General features: G+C 39.5%; 1 long non-coding RNA gene across 6 annotated transcripts; it reads right to left on the bottom strand.

The window, feature by feature from the left end:
* Window positions 1–653: 653 nt before the first annotated feature.
* LOC126990548 (uncharacterized) lies at window positions 654–11,380 on the bottom strand. 6 transcript variants are annotated; one of them, XR_007744524.1, is made up of 4 exons: window positions 10,640–11,380; window positions 9,788–10,493; window positions 928–9,641; window positions 654–778 (listed from the first exon to the last, which is right to left on the bottom strand). It is a non-coding gene; the product is annotated as an uncharacterized LOC126990548 (long non-coding RNA). The 6 variants fall into 6 exon arrangements; XR_007744532.1 differs by lacking the exon at window positions 654–778 and adding an exon at window positions 9,766–9,787 and having other exon boundaries at window positions 8,344–9,620; window positions 9,934–10,493; window positions 10,640–11,122; XR_007744530.1 differs by lacking the exon at window positions 654–778 and having other exon boundaries at window positions 8,344–9,641; window positions 9,788–10,369; window positions 10,516–11,128.
* Window positions 11,381–20,863: the final 9,483 nt, after the last annotated feature.

The following is a 20,863-nucleotide window of genomic DNA, read 5'->3' as shown; positions in this document are numbered from 1 at the left end:
CCATGATGCAAAGAAGTTCATGAGATAGAAAAAATATCTCCTCTCAGTCCTGGATGTCTTCAGATGTGTTCGCCTCTCACATCACCAATTTCCAAAGACCAAAAAGGAGATCAGTCGAGGTGTAATGAGTGTTTTCTTACATTCACGGCACAAAAGAAGGGTCAAACTACCACCAGGGTCAAAAAACTACACCTGGAAATGCCCACAACTCCTACGAAAGCCTTGTTGAATGTGTATGCCTGGGCGCCGTAAGGGTTGAGAATGTGGACCTTGGACGTCAAAAGTTATGAATCATTTTGGCTTGTTTTTTCCCCGGCCAAGGAGACGCAGCAACACCCACAGGAACCTTCACAGTAATACTCTCAGAGGCGCCAGACAGCAGGCCCAAACAGTACAAGGAATATATGGGAAGAAATTGCCTTACATATACTAGCAATGGTCATCAACAAGACTGTACTGCAACTCTCATTTATTATTATTATTATTATTATTGATTTCTTATTATCAAGAGTATTTATGGTCATTATTATCATATTGTTGTATCAAATTCTTATTCTGAACAGTACTTATCATTATTATTATTATTATTATTGCGTATTTATTCCAGTCTCGTATCAGGCAGAAACCTAAGCCTGTATTCATAAATGCCTCGTCAGCTCAGTTCACCTGTTTGAAAAGCCTCTCGTAGAAGTTGTTGCTGGGGTTTTCAATGACCGTTTTGTGACCCTGGTGATAGTTTTTCCACTCTAGTTTTTTATCAGACAGAAGATTCCTAAGGCTGAATTTATAATCATCGAGTCACCTCTGTTCACCTGTATGAAAAGCCTCTCGTAGAAGGAGTTATTGCTGGGGTTTTCAATGACTGTTTTGTGATCCTGGTGATAGTTTTACCACTCTAGTTTTTTATCAGACAGAAGCTTCCTAAACCTGTATTTATAATCATCGAGTCACCTCTGTTCACTCATTTGAAAAGCCTCTCGTAGAAGTTGCCGCTGGGCTTTTCAATGACTGTTTTGTGATCCTGGTGAAAGTTGGACATGACCTCTGCATCTTAAACCAGAAAACTACCCATGGAAACCCAGTTACTCTTCCCTGTGGCCTTGGGAAAAGTCATAGTGGGACCCCTGGTGATAGTTTTACCTGACCTCTGCACCTTGAACTGGAAAACTACCCTTGAAAACCCAGTTACTTTTCCCTGTGGCCTTGAAAAATCGGAGCAATGGGAGCTTGATATGTTTAACCAGGTAGCAGAGGGGACCATGTTTCTTAATGGTCCCTCCAAGCGAGAAAAATGAGAAAAAATCACCCCTCACACAAACCATTTCATAATATATATCAAAGCATTTGTGATCAGATTATGTATCATCTATTTTGGGGGGTTTATATCATGGTACAAATTTGGCCCGTCGCTGCTATACGGTAAAGCCACAAATTTGGCCCATCACTGCTATACGGTAAAGCCACAAATTTGGCCCATCGCTGCTATACGGTAAAGCCACAAATTTGGCCCATCGCTGCTATACGGTAAAGCCACAAATTTGGCCCATCGCTGCTATACGGTAAAGCCACAAATTTGGCCCATCGCTGCTATACGGTAAAGCCACAAATTTGGCCCGTCGCTGCTACCGGGTTAATAATATAGACCCTAGACCAGAAAATTGAGCGGAAGCAGAAAAACTAGGCTTCGTAAATATATGAAATTGATGAAGATATATTATTTTGGCTATAGTTTATTCTAAGTTGAAGCCTTCCCCCTCACACGGACCCTCGCTGCACAGGACTTTCTGCTCAAACTCATCCCTGTGCTGTCCAACTTTCCAAAGCAAGAGTTGACTAGTATGGTCAGTCTTTCATCTGTTTTCTGAGTCAATTCTGAAACTCCCTTCCCTTCCTTCTTTCTTTCTTTCTTTTTTTTCTTTTTCATTTTTTCTACTTTCCTTCCTTTCTTTTTTTATCTTCCTTTCTTTCTTTCATTGTCTTTCCCTTCCTTTCTTTCCCTCCTTCCTTCCTTCCTTTCCCTCCTTCCTTCCTTCCTTCCTTCCTTCCTATGACTTAACTCTTTCAAGACAACTCAAACAAAAAACCAACTCTCTCTCTTTCCATGACCCTATACTTTTTAAAATTGGGGCGGAGGATTGCAAGGAAGGACTTTTTATAATTGTGTTCATTTCCTACACCGAGAAAATACTCCGATTATTCCCCCAAAACTTTCTTCTTGATATACAAACGCCAACTGGGATGGTATGAAGGGACTGGCGGACATACCCTCAAATACGCACTGCCTATATGTGTTCCCCTGAGTTGCTATGTTAATTACTACCCTTAACTTTTATTATTATTATTACTACAACATGTGAAGACCAAATGCTGTATAGGAATCGCTGTACATCCTCTCAAATACGCACTGCCTATATTGTGTTTCCCATGAGTTACTAAGTTTAATATTACCCTTAACTTTTAACAGAGATCAGGTTGTCTTGTGGTACAGTTGTGGACAAAAAGTACCGTTTCACCTTACTCTCAAACCCACTGTGACCTGGTAGCTGGCAGATGGATGGAGAGAAAGAGAGGGAGGGTGAGGAAAGGAGAGAGAGGGGAAGGGGGCATGAACTAAGAGGAGAGAGGAGAATGTGAAGAAGGAAGAAAATGAGTGGAGAATGAACGAGCAAGCATAGAGAATGGGCAAGATACAGTGTCGCAGGGAGCTTGGACAGTGACGAGAGAAACAGCAAGGGAAATGGAAGGTTGGAAAGTTTCGTTTAGTCGGCGCAACATCTGTGGTCATATGCCGGAGAGAGACAGGAGGGGGAAGGAATTATAGGAGAAGGGACACAACCCCCGATTAATACCTGGTACCCATTCGCTGCTGGGTGGACAGGGGCGTAGGGTATCGGAAAAGCCGCCCAATTTTTTCCACTCCGCCCGGGAATCGAACCCGGGGAGAGAATTAGAAAGAGAGACAGAAGTTGAGAGGAGGATGAAGCACAGTGAATCTAAGCCTACAGTGTCACGGGGGGTTGAAGGTTACAGTGAATGAAAATCTACAAGGTCACAGTGAATTTTAAGCAAGGTGAATCAAAACTTGTGTCCGCAACTGTCCCTGAATCTGCTGGTTAAAACTGATTGTAGAGTTTGGCGAGTTGCAATACGTTAAGGAAAATGTGTTTGAATGATGTGTTATGAGCTCTGATGTGTTGATGTTGCATGGTGACGATTCTGTTGGTGCCGTATGACAGTCCTGAGATATTGAGTTTAAAAATACGTTAAGTTAAAAAAGCGCTCTGATGATGTGTTACGAGAATGGTTGGGTTGATGTCGTATGAAGGCGTCTCTGGTGATGCCGCAAAACAGTCCTGAGAAATTGAGTTTAAAAATACGTTAAGTTAAAAATGTGTTCTGATATGTTACGAGAGTGGTTGGGTTGATGTCATATGAAGGTGTCTCTGGTGATGCCATAAAACAGTCCTGAGAAATTGAGTTTAAAAATACGTTAAGTTGAAAATGTGTTCTGATGATGTGTTACGAGAGTGGTTGGGTTGATGTCATATGAAGGCGTCTCTGGTGATGCCGCAAAACAGTCCTGAGAAATTGAGTTTAAAAATACGTTAAGTTGAAAATGCGCTCTGATGGTATGTTACGAGAATGGTTGGGTTGATGTCATTTGAACGCGTCTCTGGTGATGCCATAAAACAGTCCGGATACATTGAGTTTAAAAATACGTTAAGTTGAAAATGTGTTCTGATGATATGTTACGAGAGTGGTTGGGTTGATGTCATATGAACGCGTCTCTGGTGATGCCGCAAAACAGTCCTGAGAAATTGAGTTTAAAAATACGTCAAGTTGAAAATGTGTTCTGATGATATGTTACGAGAATGGTTGGGTTGATGTCGAATGAACGCGTCTCTGGTGATGCCATAAAACAGTCCTGAGAAATTGAGTTTAAAAATACGTTAAGTTGAATATGTGTTCTGATATGTTACGAAAATGGTTGGGTTGATGTCGAATGAATGCGTCTCTGGTGATGCCGCAAAACAGTCCTGGGAAATTGAGTTTAAAAATACGTTAAGTTGAAAATGTGTTCTGATGATGTGTTACGAGAGTGGTTGGGTTGATGTCATATGAAGGCGTCTCTGGTGATGACGCAAAACAGTCCCGAGAAATTGAGTTTAAAAATACGTTTACGAAAATGTGTTCTGATGATTCGTAATGAGCATTTTTTTTTTCCTACAGCAGAGGAGTCAGTTCAAGGGCTTAAAAAAAATGTAACAAATGTGAAAAACAAAGCCCGCTACTCTATTGTGTGATGCCGTGTAAAGGGACGTTGATTTATAATATGTTAAGGAAAATATGTTCTGGGGATATGTTACGAGCAATGTTGTGTTGACACCATATATATTCTGTATATGACAATCTAGCCGGATTTGCCAATTTAAACGCACCATTCCAATTCCAGCCCATTCCTGCAACTATCTGAAGAAATGCTCGTGAGATGCCAAGTTCAACAGCCAACTTGTTCCTTAGGTTAGGTTGACCGGTATGTATTTTCATCCTTCATCCCTGTGCTGTCCAACTCCCTAGTGCAAGAGTTGACCAGTATCTTCATTCTTTCATCCCTGTGCTGTCCAACTCCCTAGTGCAAGAGTTGACCAGTATCTTCATTCTTTCATCCCTGTGCTGTCCAACTCCCTAGTGCAAGAGTTGACCAGTATCTTCATTCTTTCATCCCTGTGCTGGCTGAATCCCTTGTGCAAGAGTTGACCAGTATCTTCATTCTTTCATCCCTGTGCTGTCCAACTCCCAAGTGCAAGAGTTGACCAGTATATTCATTCTTTCATCCCTGTGCTGTCCAACTCCCTAGCGCAAGAGTTGACCAGTATCTTCACTCTTTCATCCCTGTGCTGTCCAACTCCCTAGTGCAAGAGTTGACCAGTATATTCATTCTTTCATCCCTGTGCTGTCCAACTCCCTAGCGCAAGAGTTGACCAGTATCTTCACTCTTTCATCCCTGTGCTGGCTGAATCCCTAGTGCAAGAGTTGACCAGTAACTTCATTCTTTCATCCCTGTTCTGTCTGAATCCCTAGTGCAAAGGTTAACCAGTATCTCATTCTCTTGATATTATTATGCCTTCAGATGGAAAAATAAGATCAGAATGTGCTTTTTGTCATGTTATAGCTGGTTGATATGATTACTATCGGAGAATTATCAAATGATGCGGCAGACAACTTCACACTGTCACTATAAGCAGGTTGGGGGTCAAGGAACTAAGCTGGTGCCATAATGTGAGGCCGTGGCTTCTGATAGACTTGCCGGAAAGGGTTCGAGTACTCGCATCGGAAAAACATAAACAAGTTACGGACATTCGTTTTTGTGCGTCGTTGATATTTCTGGATGGAGTTTGTCTTTCCTGAGGTGAGTACAGACTGGGATGGTGCGTACAAAATTTCAACTCCCTGACAGACCTGACACCACAATGTATCTATGCTGTATTTTCATTAGCAAGCCCTGGATGTCATTAGCAACCTTCACGAAATTGTACGCACGGTTCCAATTAGTACTCATGCAGAGAAAAATCTGTACCCTGTTAAACTGAACTGAGGTATTGATATCAAACATTTACGTCGATATTTGGATAGATGTTGAAGGTCATCCCTGTGCTGTCCAAATCCCTTGTGCAAGAGTTAACCAATCTTTGCACTCTTTCATCCTAAATGTCAAAACTCAAATAGATAGTCAAGCTCATCCCTATGCTGTCCAACTCTCTAGTGCAAGAGTTAACCAGCATCTTCATTCTTTCATTTCCATGCTGTCCAAATCCCTAGTGCAAGAGTTAACCAGTTTCTTCATTCTTTCATCCCTATGCTGTCCAAATCCCTAGTGCAAGAGTTAACCAGTTTCTTCACTCTTTCGTCCCTATGCTGTCCAAATCCCTAGTGCAAGAGTTAACCAGTATCTTCATTCTTTCATCCCTATGCTGTCCAAATCCCTAGTGCAAGAGTTAACCAGTTTCTTCATTCTTTCATCCCTATGCTGTCCAACTCTCCAGTGCAAGAGTTAACCAGTTTCTTCACTCTTTTGTCCCTATGCTGTCCAAATCCCTAGTGCAAGAGTTAACCAGCATCTTCATTCTTTCATCCCTATGCTGTCCAAATCCCTAGTGCAAGAGTTAACCAGTTTCTTCATTCTTTCATCCCTATGCTGTCCAAATCCCTAGTGCAAGAGTTAACCAGCATCTTCATTCTTTCATCCCTATGCTGTCCAAATCCCTAGTGCAAGAGTTAACCAGCATCTTCATTCTTTCATCCCTATGCTGTCCAAATCCCTAGTGCAAGAGTTAACCAGTTTCTTCATTCTTTCATCCCTATGCTGTCCAAATCCCTAGTGCAAGAGTTAACCAGTTTCTTCATTCTTTCATCCCTATGCTGTCCAAATCCCTAGTGCAAGAGTTAACCAGCATCTTCATTCTTTCATCCCTATGCTGTCCAAATCCCTAGTGCAAGAGTTAACCAGCATCTTCATTCTTTCATCCCTATGCTGTCCAAATCCCTCGTGCAAGAGTTAACCAGCATCTTCATTCTTTCATCCCTATGCTGTCCAAATCCCTAGTGCAAGAGTTAACCAGCATCTTCATTCTTTCATCCCTATGCTGTCCAACTCTCTAGTGCAAGAGTTAACCAGCATCTTCATTCTTTCATCCCTATGCTGTCCAACTCTCTAGTGCAAGAGTTAACCAGCATCTTCATTCTTTCATCCCTATGCTGTCCAAATCCCTAGTGCAAGAGTTATGTCCAAATCCCAAGTGCAAGAGTTAACCAGTATCTTCATTCTTTCATCCCTATGCTGTCCAAATCCTTAGTGCAAGAGTTAACCAATCTCTGCACTCTTTCATCCTTAATGTCAAAACTCAAATAGATAGTCAAGCTCATCCCTGTGCTGTCCAACTCTCCAGTGCAGGAGTTAACCAGTATCTTCATTCCTTCATCCCTAGGCTGACCAACTCTCTAATGCAAGAGTTAACCAGTAGTATATTCATTCTTTCATCCCAATGCAGTCCAGATCCCTAGTGCAAGAGTTAACCAGTATCTTCATGCTTTCATCCCTATGCTGGTCAACTCTCTAATACAGGAGTTAATCAGTATCTTCATTCTATCATCTGTTCTTTTTTTTTTTTTTTTTTACAGCACAGCAACTCAAGGGCAACAAAAATAAGATGTAAACAAAACAAAAAAAAGCCCAATTCACAGTATTTTCTCTTCCCTATGACAATTTTTCCTGCAACACCTCTCCTGCAAAGCTCAATTTCTCCGTTATTTTCCATTCTGCATTCATTTATAGGCTTTGCTAATTTTTTTTGTCCCTTTTATAATTTTCAATCTTTATCACACACACACACAAAAAAAAAAATTCAATCATCACAATATTTAAAAGTTCATATCTCAGTTGAATTTTCCAGCATTTTATTTTATTTTTCTATCCTAATGTATTAAATTTTTGTCCCTTTTATAATTTTCAGTCTTCACACACACAAAAAATTAATCACAATATTTGAAACTTCATATCTCAGTTGAATTTTCCAGCATTTTATTTATTTATTTATTTTATTTTTTTCATCCTAATATGAGTACTTTAAATTTTTGTCCCTTTTATAATTTTCAGTCTTCTTCACACAAACAAAAAAATTAATCATCACAATATTTGAAACTTCATATCTCAGTTGAATTTTCCAGCATTTTATTTATTTATTTTTTTTATTTTTTTCATCCTAATGTGAGTACTTTAAATTTTTTTCCCTTTTATAAGTTTCAATCTTCTTCACACAAACAAAAAAAATTAATCATCACAATATTTGAAACTTCATATCTCAGTTGAATTTTCCAGCATTTTATTTATTTATTTATTTTATATTTTTCATCCTAATGTGAGTACTTTAAATTTTTGTCCCTTTTATAATTTTCAATCTTCTTCACAAACACACAAAAAAAATTAATCATCACAATATTTGAAACTTCATATCTCAGTTGAGTTTTCCAGCATTTTATTTATTTATTTATTTTTTTCATCCTAATATGAGTACTTTAAATTTTTGTCCCTTTTATAATTTTCAGTCTTCTTCACACACAAAAAATTAATCATCACAATATTTGAAACTTCATATCTCAGTTGAATTTTCCAGCATTTTATTTATGGATTTATTTTTTATCCTAATGTGAGTACTTAATTTTTGTCCCTTTTATAATTTTCAGTCTTCTTCACACACACAAATAAATTAATCACATTATTTGAAACTTCATATCTCAGTTGAGTTTTCCTGCATTTAATTTATTGATTTTTATTTTATTTCATTCTTTTTATCCTAATGTGAGTACTAATTGGAACGGGATGCGTACGGATTGGCGGACATTCCCAACACACAAGGAGGATGACCTGGCGTGACCGAACGAACGGAACGACGGCTTAATTTTTTCTCTCTATGATTTTGGCCGCAGCGGAACGACCACGAGACTATGCCTTTTTTTGTATGCCTGTAACTGTGTGAATGGACGCCCGAGAGAGAGGGTGGCTGGCGATGTTGCTGCTCGTCGTGTACATAATAACTCTTATAGCCCACAAAGTATATTTCAAAGGGAGTGTTTTATAATGCAGAAAGTTTAAACATGTATGTAAATCAATATGCCTAGACTGTAGTGAGGGCGGAAAGAGGAGACGCACTTAATTATCTATCAGCCAATCCAATGCACATAGAAGAGGAGAGGACAGTGAGGAGGGTTGTGGAGCCAGAGAGGTGGGCAGATGACTGATGTAGCCTCCAGAAATGTGAAGCTTATATAGCGTGGAGGGAGAGGTGAACAGAAAAGTCTGGATGTGGCCTCCTCCAGAAATCTGTAGTATATATAGTGTGAGGAGGCAGGGAGGTGAACAGAAAACTCTTGATGTGGCCTCCTCCAGCAATCTGTAGTCTAGAGTGTGAGAAGGAAGAGGTGAACAGAAAAGTCTTGATGTGGCCTCCTCCAGAAATCTGTAGTCTATATTGTGTGTGGAGGGAGAGGTGAACGGAAAACTCTTGACGTGGCCTCCAGAAATCTGTAGCCTATAAAATGTGTGGAGGCAGAGAGGTGAAGGGTATCCTTGACGTGGCCTCCAGAAATGTGTGTAAATACCTCCATCTCCAGATATTTGTACAACATCTGACCATTTCTGACTTGGCCCCCAGAAATGTGTGTATACCCCCTTCTCCAGATATCCGTACAACACCTATGACTATCTCTAATGTAGCCTCCGAAAATGTGTAGCCTAAACCACATACTTAAAATACTTGTAAAATGATGGTATTGGATTCACTCATACTCCAGAAAAGACTCACACCTTTCACCCACAAACTTCAATAACTTCAACTATTTCTGCCTTCAAGACCATCTCCAGTTCCAGAAATCTTTGCACCTCTGACTCAGACTCCAGAATTTTCAGACCTTATACCTTGTTACCATTTCTTCTGAGTATGTAAACAATTTCAAATCAGACCAGAAATTTATATATGGCTGACTAGTAACTTCAAAACCAACCCCGACTCCATAACACTTTGCACTCTATTGAAGCCTTATACCAAACTTCTATACCTGATAACCTGATATTCTGAGTCCATAACCTTTTATAATTCAAACTCGACCAGAAATTTCTATATATCTGGCTAGTAACTTCAAAACCAACCCTGACTCCATGACAATTTGCACTCTATTGAAGCCTTATACCAAACTTCTATACCTGATAACCTGATATTTCTGAGTCCATAACCTTTTATAATTCAAACTCGACCAGAAATTTCTATATGTCTGGCTAGTAACTTCAAAACCAATCCTTACTCCATAACAATTTGCACTCTATTGAAGCCTTATACCATACTTCTATACCTGATAACCTGATATTTCTGAGTCTATAACCTTTTACAATTCAAACTCGACCAGAAATTTATATATGTCTGGCTAGTAACTTCAAAACCAACCCTTACTCCATAACAATTTGCACTCTATTGAAGCCTTATACCATACTTCTATACCTGATAACCTGGTATTCTGAATCCATAACCTTTTATAATTCAAACTCGACCAGAAATTTCTATATGGCTGACTAGTAACTTCAAAACCAACCCCGACTCCATAACAATTTGCACTCTATTGAAGCCTTATACCATACTTCTATACCTGATAACCTGATATTTCTGAGTCTATAACCTTTTACAATTCAAACTCGACCAGAAATTTATATATGTCTGACTCGTAACTTCAAAACCAACCCTGACTCCATAACAATTTGCACTCTATTGAAGCCTTATACCATACTTCTATACCTGATAACCTGATATTCTGAATCCATAACCTTTTACAATTCAAACTCGACCAGAAATTTATATATGGCTGGCTAGTAACTTCAAAACCAACCCTTACTCCATAACAATTTGCACTCTATTGAAGCCTTATACCATACTTCTATACCTGATAACCTGATATTTCTGAGTCTATAACCTTTTACAATTCAAACTCGACCAAAAATTTATATATGTCTGGCTAGTAACTTCAAAACCAACCCCGACTCCATAACACTTTGCACTCTATTTAAGCCTTATACCATACTTCTATACCTGATAACCTTTCCCTATGAGCCATGCTAGGGTGAACCATCAGGGAAAGAACCGAAAGGTCTCACCACCCAATGCATCAGCCTATCCACACTCATCAAACAACAGAACATAATCCAGTAAGACATAGGCTGGAGAGTGAAGTCTACAAGTCCACAAACATTTATAATTCCAACCACGAGTTCAGAAATTTCTACATGACTCTCTACACCTCCGACTCACTCCACAGCCCTGCCTCTACGCGTCTGGCAACAGTGACTCTTCGCATGCTCTAGGATGGTTCGTTGCGACTGTTTCTTGAGTCGCACACGCAGTCGCGGCGATATAAAATACTGTTCCGGCTTTTTTTGATTACCCGATCGACTTTATATTCTCGAAAGTCAACAATAATACTGTTTTATTGCTAACTGCCTAGACTAGAGGATGATTATGTATGCTTTAGAATGATTAAAGTGGTTTAGTTTTCCATAATGTTTTCCTTGCCTGAGACATGAGCGGCTGAGGAGGCTCTGTGAGTGGAGTGGAATGCGAGGTCCCCAGCTTTTAACTGACTGTGGATTTCCTACCAGAAGACCTCACGAAGCTACAGAAGTGGAACAAAAAGTGGCTGCTACAATTCAATGAAGAAAATGTAAAGTCCTGCACCTTGGGAGTAGAGTTTTGTATGGCAGATATATAACACTTCCAGACTGCAGTAGAATCTATATAGAGATGATAGGTAACTCCTTGACTGCGGATTTCCTACCAGAAGCCATCACCAAGCTACAGGAGTGGAACAAAAAGTGGCTGCTACAATTCAATGAAGAAAATGTAAAGTCCTGCACCTTGGGAGTAGTTTTGTATGGCAGATGCATAACACTTCCAGACTGCAGTAGAATCTATACAGAGACGATAGTTAACCCCTTGACTGCTGATTTCCTACCAGAAGCCATCACCAAGCTACAGGAGTGGAACAAAAAGTGGCTGCTACAATTCAATGAAGAAAAATGTAAAGTCCTGCAGCTTGGGAGGGGATATCCAGCACACCAATACCACATGGGAAACACTCCACTATCCACCACAGAGGCAGATGAAGACCTGAGACTATGGGTCGTATTCTTAAACATTATGGCTCCCAGGCACATAGATTTGACAAGCCTTTCGTAGGAGTTTGGGGCATTTCCAGGGGTAGTTTTATGACCTGGATGGTAGTTTGGCCCTTCTTCTCTACCGTGAACCTAAAGAAACATTCATTGGAACCCGATTACTCTTCTTTTTGGCCTTTGGAAATAGTCGTTGTGAGAGTCAAAAGCGTCTAAGAATACCAGTCTATATGTTACCAGGCTACCAGTGAAGGCGAAATCCCTGACAATCGCAGCGGAGGGGTTAGGAACGATGTCAATAAGTAGGTATGGCAAAAAAGACACTATACCTTGAAATACTGAACTGGGCCATGAAAATTAAACATACCACACCTTGGACTTCTCATGACCAGGCACACGACAATACAGCCGCTGTGTGCACTATCTGGCAGACACCCCATGAATGAAAATGAGCCTCTAGAAAGGGTGGTAGAATTAACCCGGTAGCAGCGACGGGCCAAATTTATGCCATGATTTTAACCCCCTAAAAATAGATGATATTGTTGATTGATACATAATCTGATCACAAATGCTTTGATATATATTATGAAATGGTTTGTGTGAGGGGTGATTTTTCTCATTTTTCTCGCTTAGAGAGACCATTAAGAAACATGATCCCCGCTGCTACTGGGTTAAGTTTGCAAAATTCCTGGTAGCAGAAAATGAAAATTCCCAAAAGAATCTACACTTTGGGGGTAAAATAAAATACATAAAATCATAAACTGAAGCAGAAAGTGAAAATTCCCAAAAGAATCTAGACTTTGGGGGTAAAATAAAATACATAAAATTATAAACTGATGCAGAAAATGAAAATTGCCAAAAGAAACTAGACTTTGGGGGTAAAATAAAATATGCAAAACTATAAACTGAAGCAGAAAATGAAAATTGCCAAAAGAATCTAGACTTTGGGGGTAAAATAAAATAGGCAAAACTATAAACTGAAACAGAAAATGAAAAATGGCAACAGAAACTCATTAACTGAAAGGCAAAACAAACTATGAGCTGTAAAGGCAGAAAAACTCGGCAAAAGTACAGGCACTGAATTCAGGTATAAATTTAGTCAAATGCCAAACAGAAATGGATGAGGGCCCTGCATAAGGGACATTGTATCAACTCAAGAAATACAAGCTAGGAGGTTAAGCCATGTATATATTTTTCAAACCAACCATAATTCAGCGCAGCAATTATTTTTAGTGCTCCAACATCATCCAACACTCGTTGTGCATGGATTTCCCCAACGATGGCTAGACGGTGTGTTACGAATATGGACCCGAATGCTGCAGGAATGGCAGTCAAGCAGATTACGATATGCTGGCCATTCATGAAGCAATGACCTGACTGGTCATGTCATTAGTCTGGTCAAGCTAAGGTCTCTCGAGACAAATCAGGTCATTCAAGTGTAAGGTGAGGAATGCTCAGGTAACAATACAACATCAGATGAGGTCTCGGGAGCAGTGGTGGGCACCACTAACCGAAAAGTTGGCTTCGCTAACTGGTAGTCCACTAACTAAAATGTTAGCTTTGCTTATGCTAAACTGCTAAACTGATAAAGAAATTAGTGGAAGCTAATGCTAACCACTAAATTTTTTATATGGATTTAGCTTCGGTTTAGTATTTTGGTTCGAAAACCCTTAAAAACAGACCTAGTGACCTGAAAATATAATATGTTGTGGCTTAGACAAAAAGTTTCCCTAATAATCATCCAATTACCCTTCTTTAAGGCATAATTTACTCAAAAGTGGAAGCCCTGGAATTATTGCGCCATGTGGCTCAACTGGTGCTGTGTCTGCCCACGACGGACAAGAACAAACCAGTATGAATTTTTTAGTGGATTTAAAATTAGCAGAGGAGGAACTACATCTAGCGAAAGCAAATTGGTCCACTAACTGTTTCCAAAGCTAGCGAAAACTCTAATCAGCTAACGGAAAAGTTAGCTTCATTAATTAGCGGAACAATGCCCACCACTGCTAGGGAGACAGGTCAGACTGGTAGACCGCACGCTAAGTAGCACCACACTTGGTGGTAGACTACCAATACTGGGGTAGAACACATATCAAAGTAGCACCAAGTCTTATTAGTAAGGATGCATATCTGCACTTTCTGAGTCAAGAGCTATAGTAACTGTTTGGGGTCTTGTTAGGTTAGGTTAGGTTTAGGGTATCTTCAAACACATAATAGCCAGTACCTTATGGTATAAATAAACAAGGAATGACCTCACTATGTTGTAAAGAAAGTCTCATTACTAAGACAATATATATGAATTTTCCGAGTCAAGACCTCTAGTAACTGTTTGGGGTCTTGTTAGGTTAGGTTAAGTTTAAGGTATCTTCAAACACATGATAGCCAGCACCTTGTGGTATAAATCAACGAAGAATGACCTCACTTTTTTGTATGTAAAGTCTCACTAGTCAGGCAACTGTACATCTTGACCTGCCCTGCCAGTACCGGGTCAAAAGTTTGTTGGAGTGGAGAAAAATGACATCTCACAATCACTACTGTTAAACTCTGGCAGTATTAACATTGCCGTCATTACAGTGGATAAAGCTATCTCTTTCTAGTAGTTTTTGGTGTTTGACGTTGATGACATTTTATTCGAAAATTGCTGAAATCTCTGAAGGAGGACGGGAAGGTTAAGGGGAGGTTTTTTCCATGCATTTTACTCTTAGTCTTTATTTTTGTATTTCTCCTTCATTTTTGAGACTACGATCATGATTTTTTAGTATGTTATATTTCAATGTATTTCTGAGAACGTCGCAGTCTCAGTTTTTTCATATATATCATGTTTTTTTTGTTTTTGTTTTTTGAAAAAAAAGTGGGTACACTTTTTTGGAAAAAATACCCCATAAAAAAATTACATAAAAAAAAAAAAAACGTCAAGATATTGGAAACATGTTGATCTTTAAAATGCAGCTTGTTTCATGAAAATCGGTTCATAAATAAATGAGTAATATATTTTTTTGTAAGGAAAAAGTAAAGTTTTCAGGAGAGCACTTTTCCTGGAAAAGACAGGAAAATTCTAATAACTCAGTTTGTTTTATCCCTACAATTGAGATTTTTGGCATGGAAATACTTGTATGTATTCTTTGTCACATGTAAAGAAATCTGTAACATACAAAGCTACTTACCCAGTGAGCCTTTACCGATACATTTAGCACCTCACCACTGGGGGTTCTCGGGAAAGCAGTTTCACGGTGAAGGGTTATTTATTGGCCAGTGGTGGGCTCCTTCCCTTCACTCCACTGCTAACCCAACCCTAAGCTGCTCTAGAAGTTTCCTGGAGAGAGCTATCATCCATTTGGTCCCTCTTTCGCTTCTTTGGTTTGCTTTGGACTCCTTGGATCCTTCGCATATCCTTCGCTCGGAGCCTCTGAAGAATGCGTGAGTTGATTTCTCCTTGTTCTACAAACAGTTCACTCCCCTCATACCCAAAGTTGTGTTGTAGCACAGTATGGGTAATAGAAAACTGAATTGTTTTTAGGCCGAAGAAATTAACCTTTGGCAGAGATCCCCATACCTTGGAATGGAACGACTCATTGGGGTTCTGTGTCCTCCCTTTGAGACACCGCTTAAGTAACTGATCTTCAGTAAGGCTCTTGTACACAAGCAGAATCTTCTTCCTCTCCTCTGCATCTAAGTTGAAGTACACCTTCATTGTGTTATGTGATGGCGGTGTCTTTCCCTCTGCCAGTGCTTTGTTGTAAAAGCACCAGGATTGAGCTCCTTTCGGGCACATTTGGTGTCGAGGATTCTCATCAGTGCTTGAGCAGTGGTAGTATGTAGAGAGAATGTCTTGACGGAGATCTTGCACTGTCTTCCCAACATTCCTCCTGACTGCCTGACCATAGTAGAAGGAAAGCTTGTTTATGGTATTGTCTGTTAGTTTATTTTTTCCACCTAACAGACTTCTTTTGTATGTTTTTCCAGTCTTGTTTTTTTTTACTTCAACCTCATCTGCTTTTAATTTTCTCAATCTTGAGCCTAATCTTTTGGAGACATGATTTATGCACTCTTCTTTTGTGACTGGCACTCCCTCATATGGCCCATTTCCTTCATTGATGTCACAGACAGCAGAATAAGCAGCAGAGTCACCATCACCAACGAATGTTACATACCTCATTTTCAATTTTTCAATAGATCTTTTCCACAATATCACTGCTCCTTCAGGCTCCATTGCTCCACTTTTTCCAGCAAAAGTTTCACTACACATACCCTCATGAGCAGCTTTTCTTGCATCATATACTTCCTTAGTGATTTTACCTAGTCTTTGTTCATTGTCTAGCTGAGTGCATATGAGACAAAAGTTAGATAGCACTTCAAAGTCCAGAACAAAGCTTGTCTCGCATTCAATCACAGCAACAATGCCAATGTGACTCTTATGACCTCTAGTAAGCCAACTTCCATCACATGTAACTTCTACATTCAGTATCCCATTGTCATCTGGCGTATGTCCCAGTCTCTCATGATGAAGGAAGACACATTTTCTCATAATTTCCACCTTTTCTGTATACTTTGTAATTATTTCTTGGCCAACTTTGTTTCTTTGTCTATAAAATTCTCCAACACTCACTGGATGTAGTTTCAGGAATGCCATAAGGTCACAGTAGCTGCTATAACCTAAACCACGGTCCAGAGTGTATAGAACTATGCTCTCATTTGTTCCAAATATAACCTTCTCCTCCTCCTCCTCTGTCTTATCCTTGTATACAATATGCTTACAAACCTTACACTTTGCTATAGTTTGTGTTTTTGCAGCAGTAGCATCAATAATTAATTCTATTTTGGCCAGGCATTTTTCACAAGAACCTGATGTAGCTTCAAATAATGCTTGCAACTGTTTCACAGAGAGCAGTACATTATGTTCATAACTTTCTCTTATAATTGACTTTCCACTCACCTCCTTCACTAACAATGTTCTCTCTTCAGGCTTTGTCAGTGATGGAGAGTCACTATCTCCAGTCAAGTCTGAGAACGTAGTTGTTGATGCTTGCTGCTCTGTCACTGAGAGACCTCTCTGTGCTTCTCCTTGTCTTTCTCTCCACTTTCTATAGGCTTGAAATAGTCTGTCTACACCTCGCTTTCTTCTACCCATCCTCAAAGAGATACAGATCAAGGGTAGAGGTGTAAAAGTAAGGTGAATGGTCACACAGACACAATAACACGCCACAACAACAATCCCCGCTTATTATCTCCCTCTTCTTCCTCCTCCGTCCTCCCTGCACTAACTCTACGTTCTCTGTCGACATCATTTAGAGAAAATGTAAAAATTGAGAGGGTAACTAAATACATTGGCTAAAGAAGGAGAAAAAGAGATCGTACAATAAAATTTAAAGCGCGCGCATGTGACGTTTGTTTACATGGACCTTTGATAAACACTTTGGACCTTTAAATACACTATTACGCCAAATAAAACTACCTGTAAACCTGCAGCAAGCATGATAGGTTTTGAAAATGCAATAAAAAAAAATGAATTTTTTTTTTTTTACTAAAAAACCTCCCCTTAACAGACAACTACTGGTTTCTGGGGATATAAATGTTTGGTTAAACTGGCTAACAACTGCTTCTAATATACCTAAAAAATAGTTACATCCAAAAACAATGTTAATAAAACGTTTTAGTAGCGTCGTGCCAGTATTTCATTGCCTACCTTGTGAAACATCACTAACTCTTCATATATCTTTCCAACAAACGTTCAACAATCATGGAAACGCTTTCAAAATCCAATTGAAGAACTATTTATTCTTGAAAATAGGGGATAACATTCACGTAAACAAAACCACCTGGGTCACCACGCCCCCTACCCGTCACCTGACCTGACCTCACCTGTCCTGTAGCTGCTGTCATGGATTCAGGTGGCAGCAGCATGGCCATGGGGACCCGCCTCTTCCACACCTCGGGTTTAGTTTAACGACCCTGGCGGTGCTGCACTCAATGGTAATTATGAAGGCGGTGTGTGCGCGGGAGCTGTGAGGGTTCATGTTGGTCCACCCGAGAAGCAGGGAACCCGCGTGCGCACCGCTGCCAGATTGTCGTCCTCAGGTCAGGTCAGGTCAGGTGTCGTTCGGGAAGCTTGGCCTTTGTATCGGCGCTTCCCTGATGATCTTCACGGAAGCAGAACGATTCGCCGGTGTGCCAGTTCGCCGATACCGTTTAGAAACTCATTTTTATACCAATAAAATCAATTTATTTTTCGTGCATTGTTACCCAGTAGGGGGAAGAGGGTAGGGAAGGCAAACTTATTTTTACCCATCCACGAATATATTAGCTTCTGGCCAGGTACAGTAGGAATAGTGATACTTAACTCCAACCAAAATTTAACGTACGAAAAAATGACAGAAGTATTTGCATGTAGGCCTATGGTATGAGGCATCAGTTACGGATTTCGAACAATCGAACACACTTTTTTCCTAGTCCTCAGGCTGTAGGAATGGCCCATATAATCTTTGACCGTGGGACGTCGGCGAACCGTCTCGAGCCCGTCGGCGAAGTGTCATGCCGGCGAACCGTCTCTCATTCGATCTTCACTGGTCGGTTTTCAGCTCCTCAGTTGGTCGCGTCTAGGATTTTTCTTGGTTGTTCTCTCTTTCTCCACATTTCATATATCACTGGCTTGGTTTCTTCGATCAGCTCCTCTTTAAATAACAGTTATTATGTCCTCTTCTTCCTCTGTAGTGAGTCTTTCTGTTTGCAATATCTTCTGTGCTGCCTGGGGGTTGGGGTGGCATGCTCCTCCCTTATCCTTTGTTGTTTTATTTGCAACAATAAACTATCAATCAATCAATCTTTGTTTCATTTGCATAAGCAGGGCACTGGATCAAGAAGTGGGTTAAATTTTCTAGTTAGCTATTGCACATAATGCATTTTGTGTCCCCATTCGTGTGCCTATTCCTCTCACTTAACTTTAGGTTAGTCAAAGAATGGGACACATCAAGGTGGGGAAGGGAAACAGCACAGAAATCTACACTAAGTATATACAGAAATTACAAGCGTAACATAGAAGAAGAAAGCTGGATAGACAACACTGAAGATTCAAGATTAATGATGAGAGCAAGAACCAACACGCTAATTTTAAACTAGAGAAATGGCTACCAAGGAAAGAGTGAGCGATATCCACATGATGACTGTGACAAGGAAACATTATAACATTTTCTTTTAGAATGTACAGGTTATGAAGAAACAAATTTAACTTAATCAACTTCTCACAACACAGAAAAAATAATAGCAGAATCACCACTTTTTGGGTGAACAAAAAATCAATTAGATATACAAGAAAGAAAAGAATATATTAAAACTATCTGGAAAACAAGACACAGAAAAACACAGGAACTGCATCACAACTTATAAAGAAACAGCCTAGTAGGAGCCGATGCCAATTAAGGCTTATATCAGAAACTATATATACCATAAACTATATATAGTCTCCTTAGGCTTATCCCACGCCTACTTAACTGAACTCAAAGCATATATATATAGTATTTACCGGTTTCTGACGCCTAACTATTGCCAAGAAACATCAGAAATTAACTATTTTAACGATAATTATAATTGAATCTCCTTATTGGGGTCCACGAGACAGTTTTGGGTCGGAAGTCGGTAAATATGAGGCTGAGTAAGACAATCTGGCAACGTTGCGTGTGCGATTGATTGATTGATTGATAGTTTATTGTTGCAAGTAAAACAACAAAGGAGAATGGAGGAGCATGCCATATCCCAACCCCCAGGCAGTACAGAGTGTGACCTAACCTAACCTAATTCCTGACCTAGCCTAACCTAACCTAACCTAATTCCTAACCTAACCTAACCTAACCTAACCTAATTCCTAACCTAACCTAACCTAATTCCTAACCTAACCTAACCTAACCTAACTCCTAACCTAACCTAGCCTAACCTAATTCCTAACCTAACCTAACCTAACCTAACTCCTAACCTAACCTAATTCCTAACCTAACCTAACCTAATTCCTAACCTAATTCCTAACCTAACCTCACCTAACCTAACCTAACCTAATTCCTAACCTAACCTAACCTAACCTAATTCCTAACCTAACCTAACCTAACCGAATTCCTAACCTAACCTCACCTCACCTAACCTAACCTAACCTAATCTAATTCCTAACCTAACCTAACCTAACCTAACCTAATTCCTAACCTAACCTAACCTAATTCCTAACCTAACCTAACCTAATTCCTAACCTAACCTAACCTAACCTAATTCCTAACCTAACCTAACCTAATTCCTAACCTAACCTAACCTAACCTAATTCCTAACCTAACCTAACCTAACCTAATTCCTAACCTAACCTAACTTCACCTAATTCCTAACCTAACCTAACCTAGCCTAACCTAACCTAAGCTAACCTAATTCCTAACCTAACCTAACCTAATTCCTAACCTAACCTAACCTAACCTAACCTAACCTAATTCCTAACCTATCCTAACCTAACCTAACCTAATTCCTAACCTAACCTAACCTTACATAACCTAATTCCTAACCCAACCTAACCTAACTCCTAACCTAACCTAATTCCTAACCTAACCTAACCTAACCTAACCTTACATAACCTTATTCCTAACCTAACCTAACCTAACCTAATTCCTAACCTAACCTAACCTAACCTAACCTAATTCCTAACCTAACCTAACCTATAACCTAACGTAGAAAATATATCATTAAGACGAACACCACACTAGAAAAAAATCTCTTATCTGCACCAGTTAGTGGAAAAAGAAGGAAATACAAAGTACATGTAGGAGAATTGTGGGAAATCAGAAAAATAACGATATTGATCGAATTAGTATATCAGTATCCGGGGCCATGTCAGGGATTTCATATGATATAGTTGTGCTTCTATACCATTTTCTTCTTGCCTCCTGAGACACTATTATTTTATTCGTTATTCTACAAGTCAGTAGGGTAGGTTCTGGACGAACCGTAGTTTTTTTATTTTTTTATTCATAAATTTTTTTTTTAGTGAATTAACCTAAATTTGAAGTGATCACTATAAAGTACAATCATTGCGCCATATTCTCTCGTAAGCACAGTTTTTTCACCACAATACAAGTTGGTGAAATGAAACTTTAAAAATAATATCTCGAAGTGTACGGATCGTCCACAGGT

The sequence above is a fragment of the Eriocheir sinensis genome, chromosome 6 (assembly GCF_024679095.1).
Source record: "Eriocheir sinensis breed Jianghai 21 chromosome 6, ASM2467909v1, whole genome shotgun sequence".
Lineage (NCBI taxonomy): Eukaryota > Metazoa > Arthropoda > Malacostraca > Decapoda > Varunidae > Eriocheir > Eriocheir sinensis.
The sequence above is the reverse complement of the archived record's forward strand: the minus strand, read 5'-3'. Positions and strand labels throughout refer to the sequence as shown.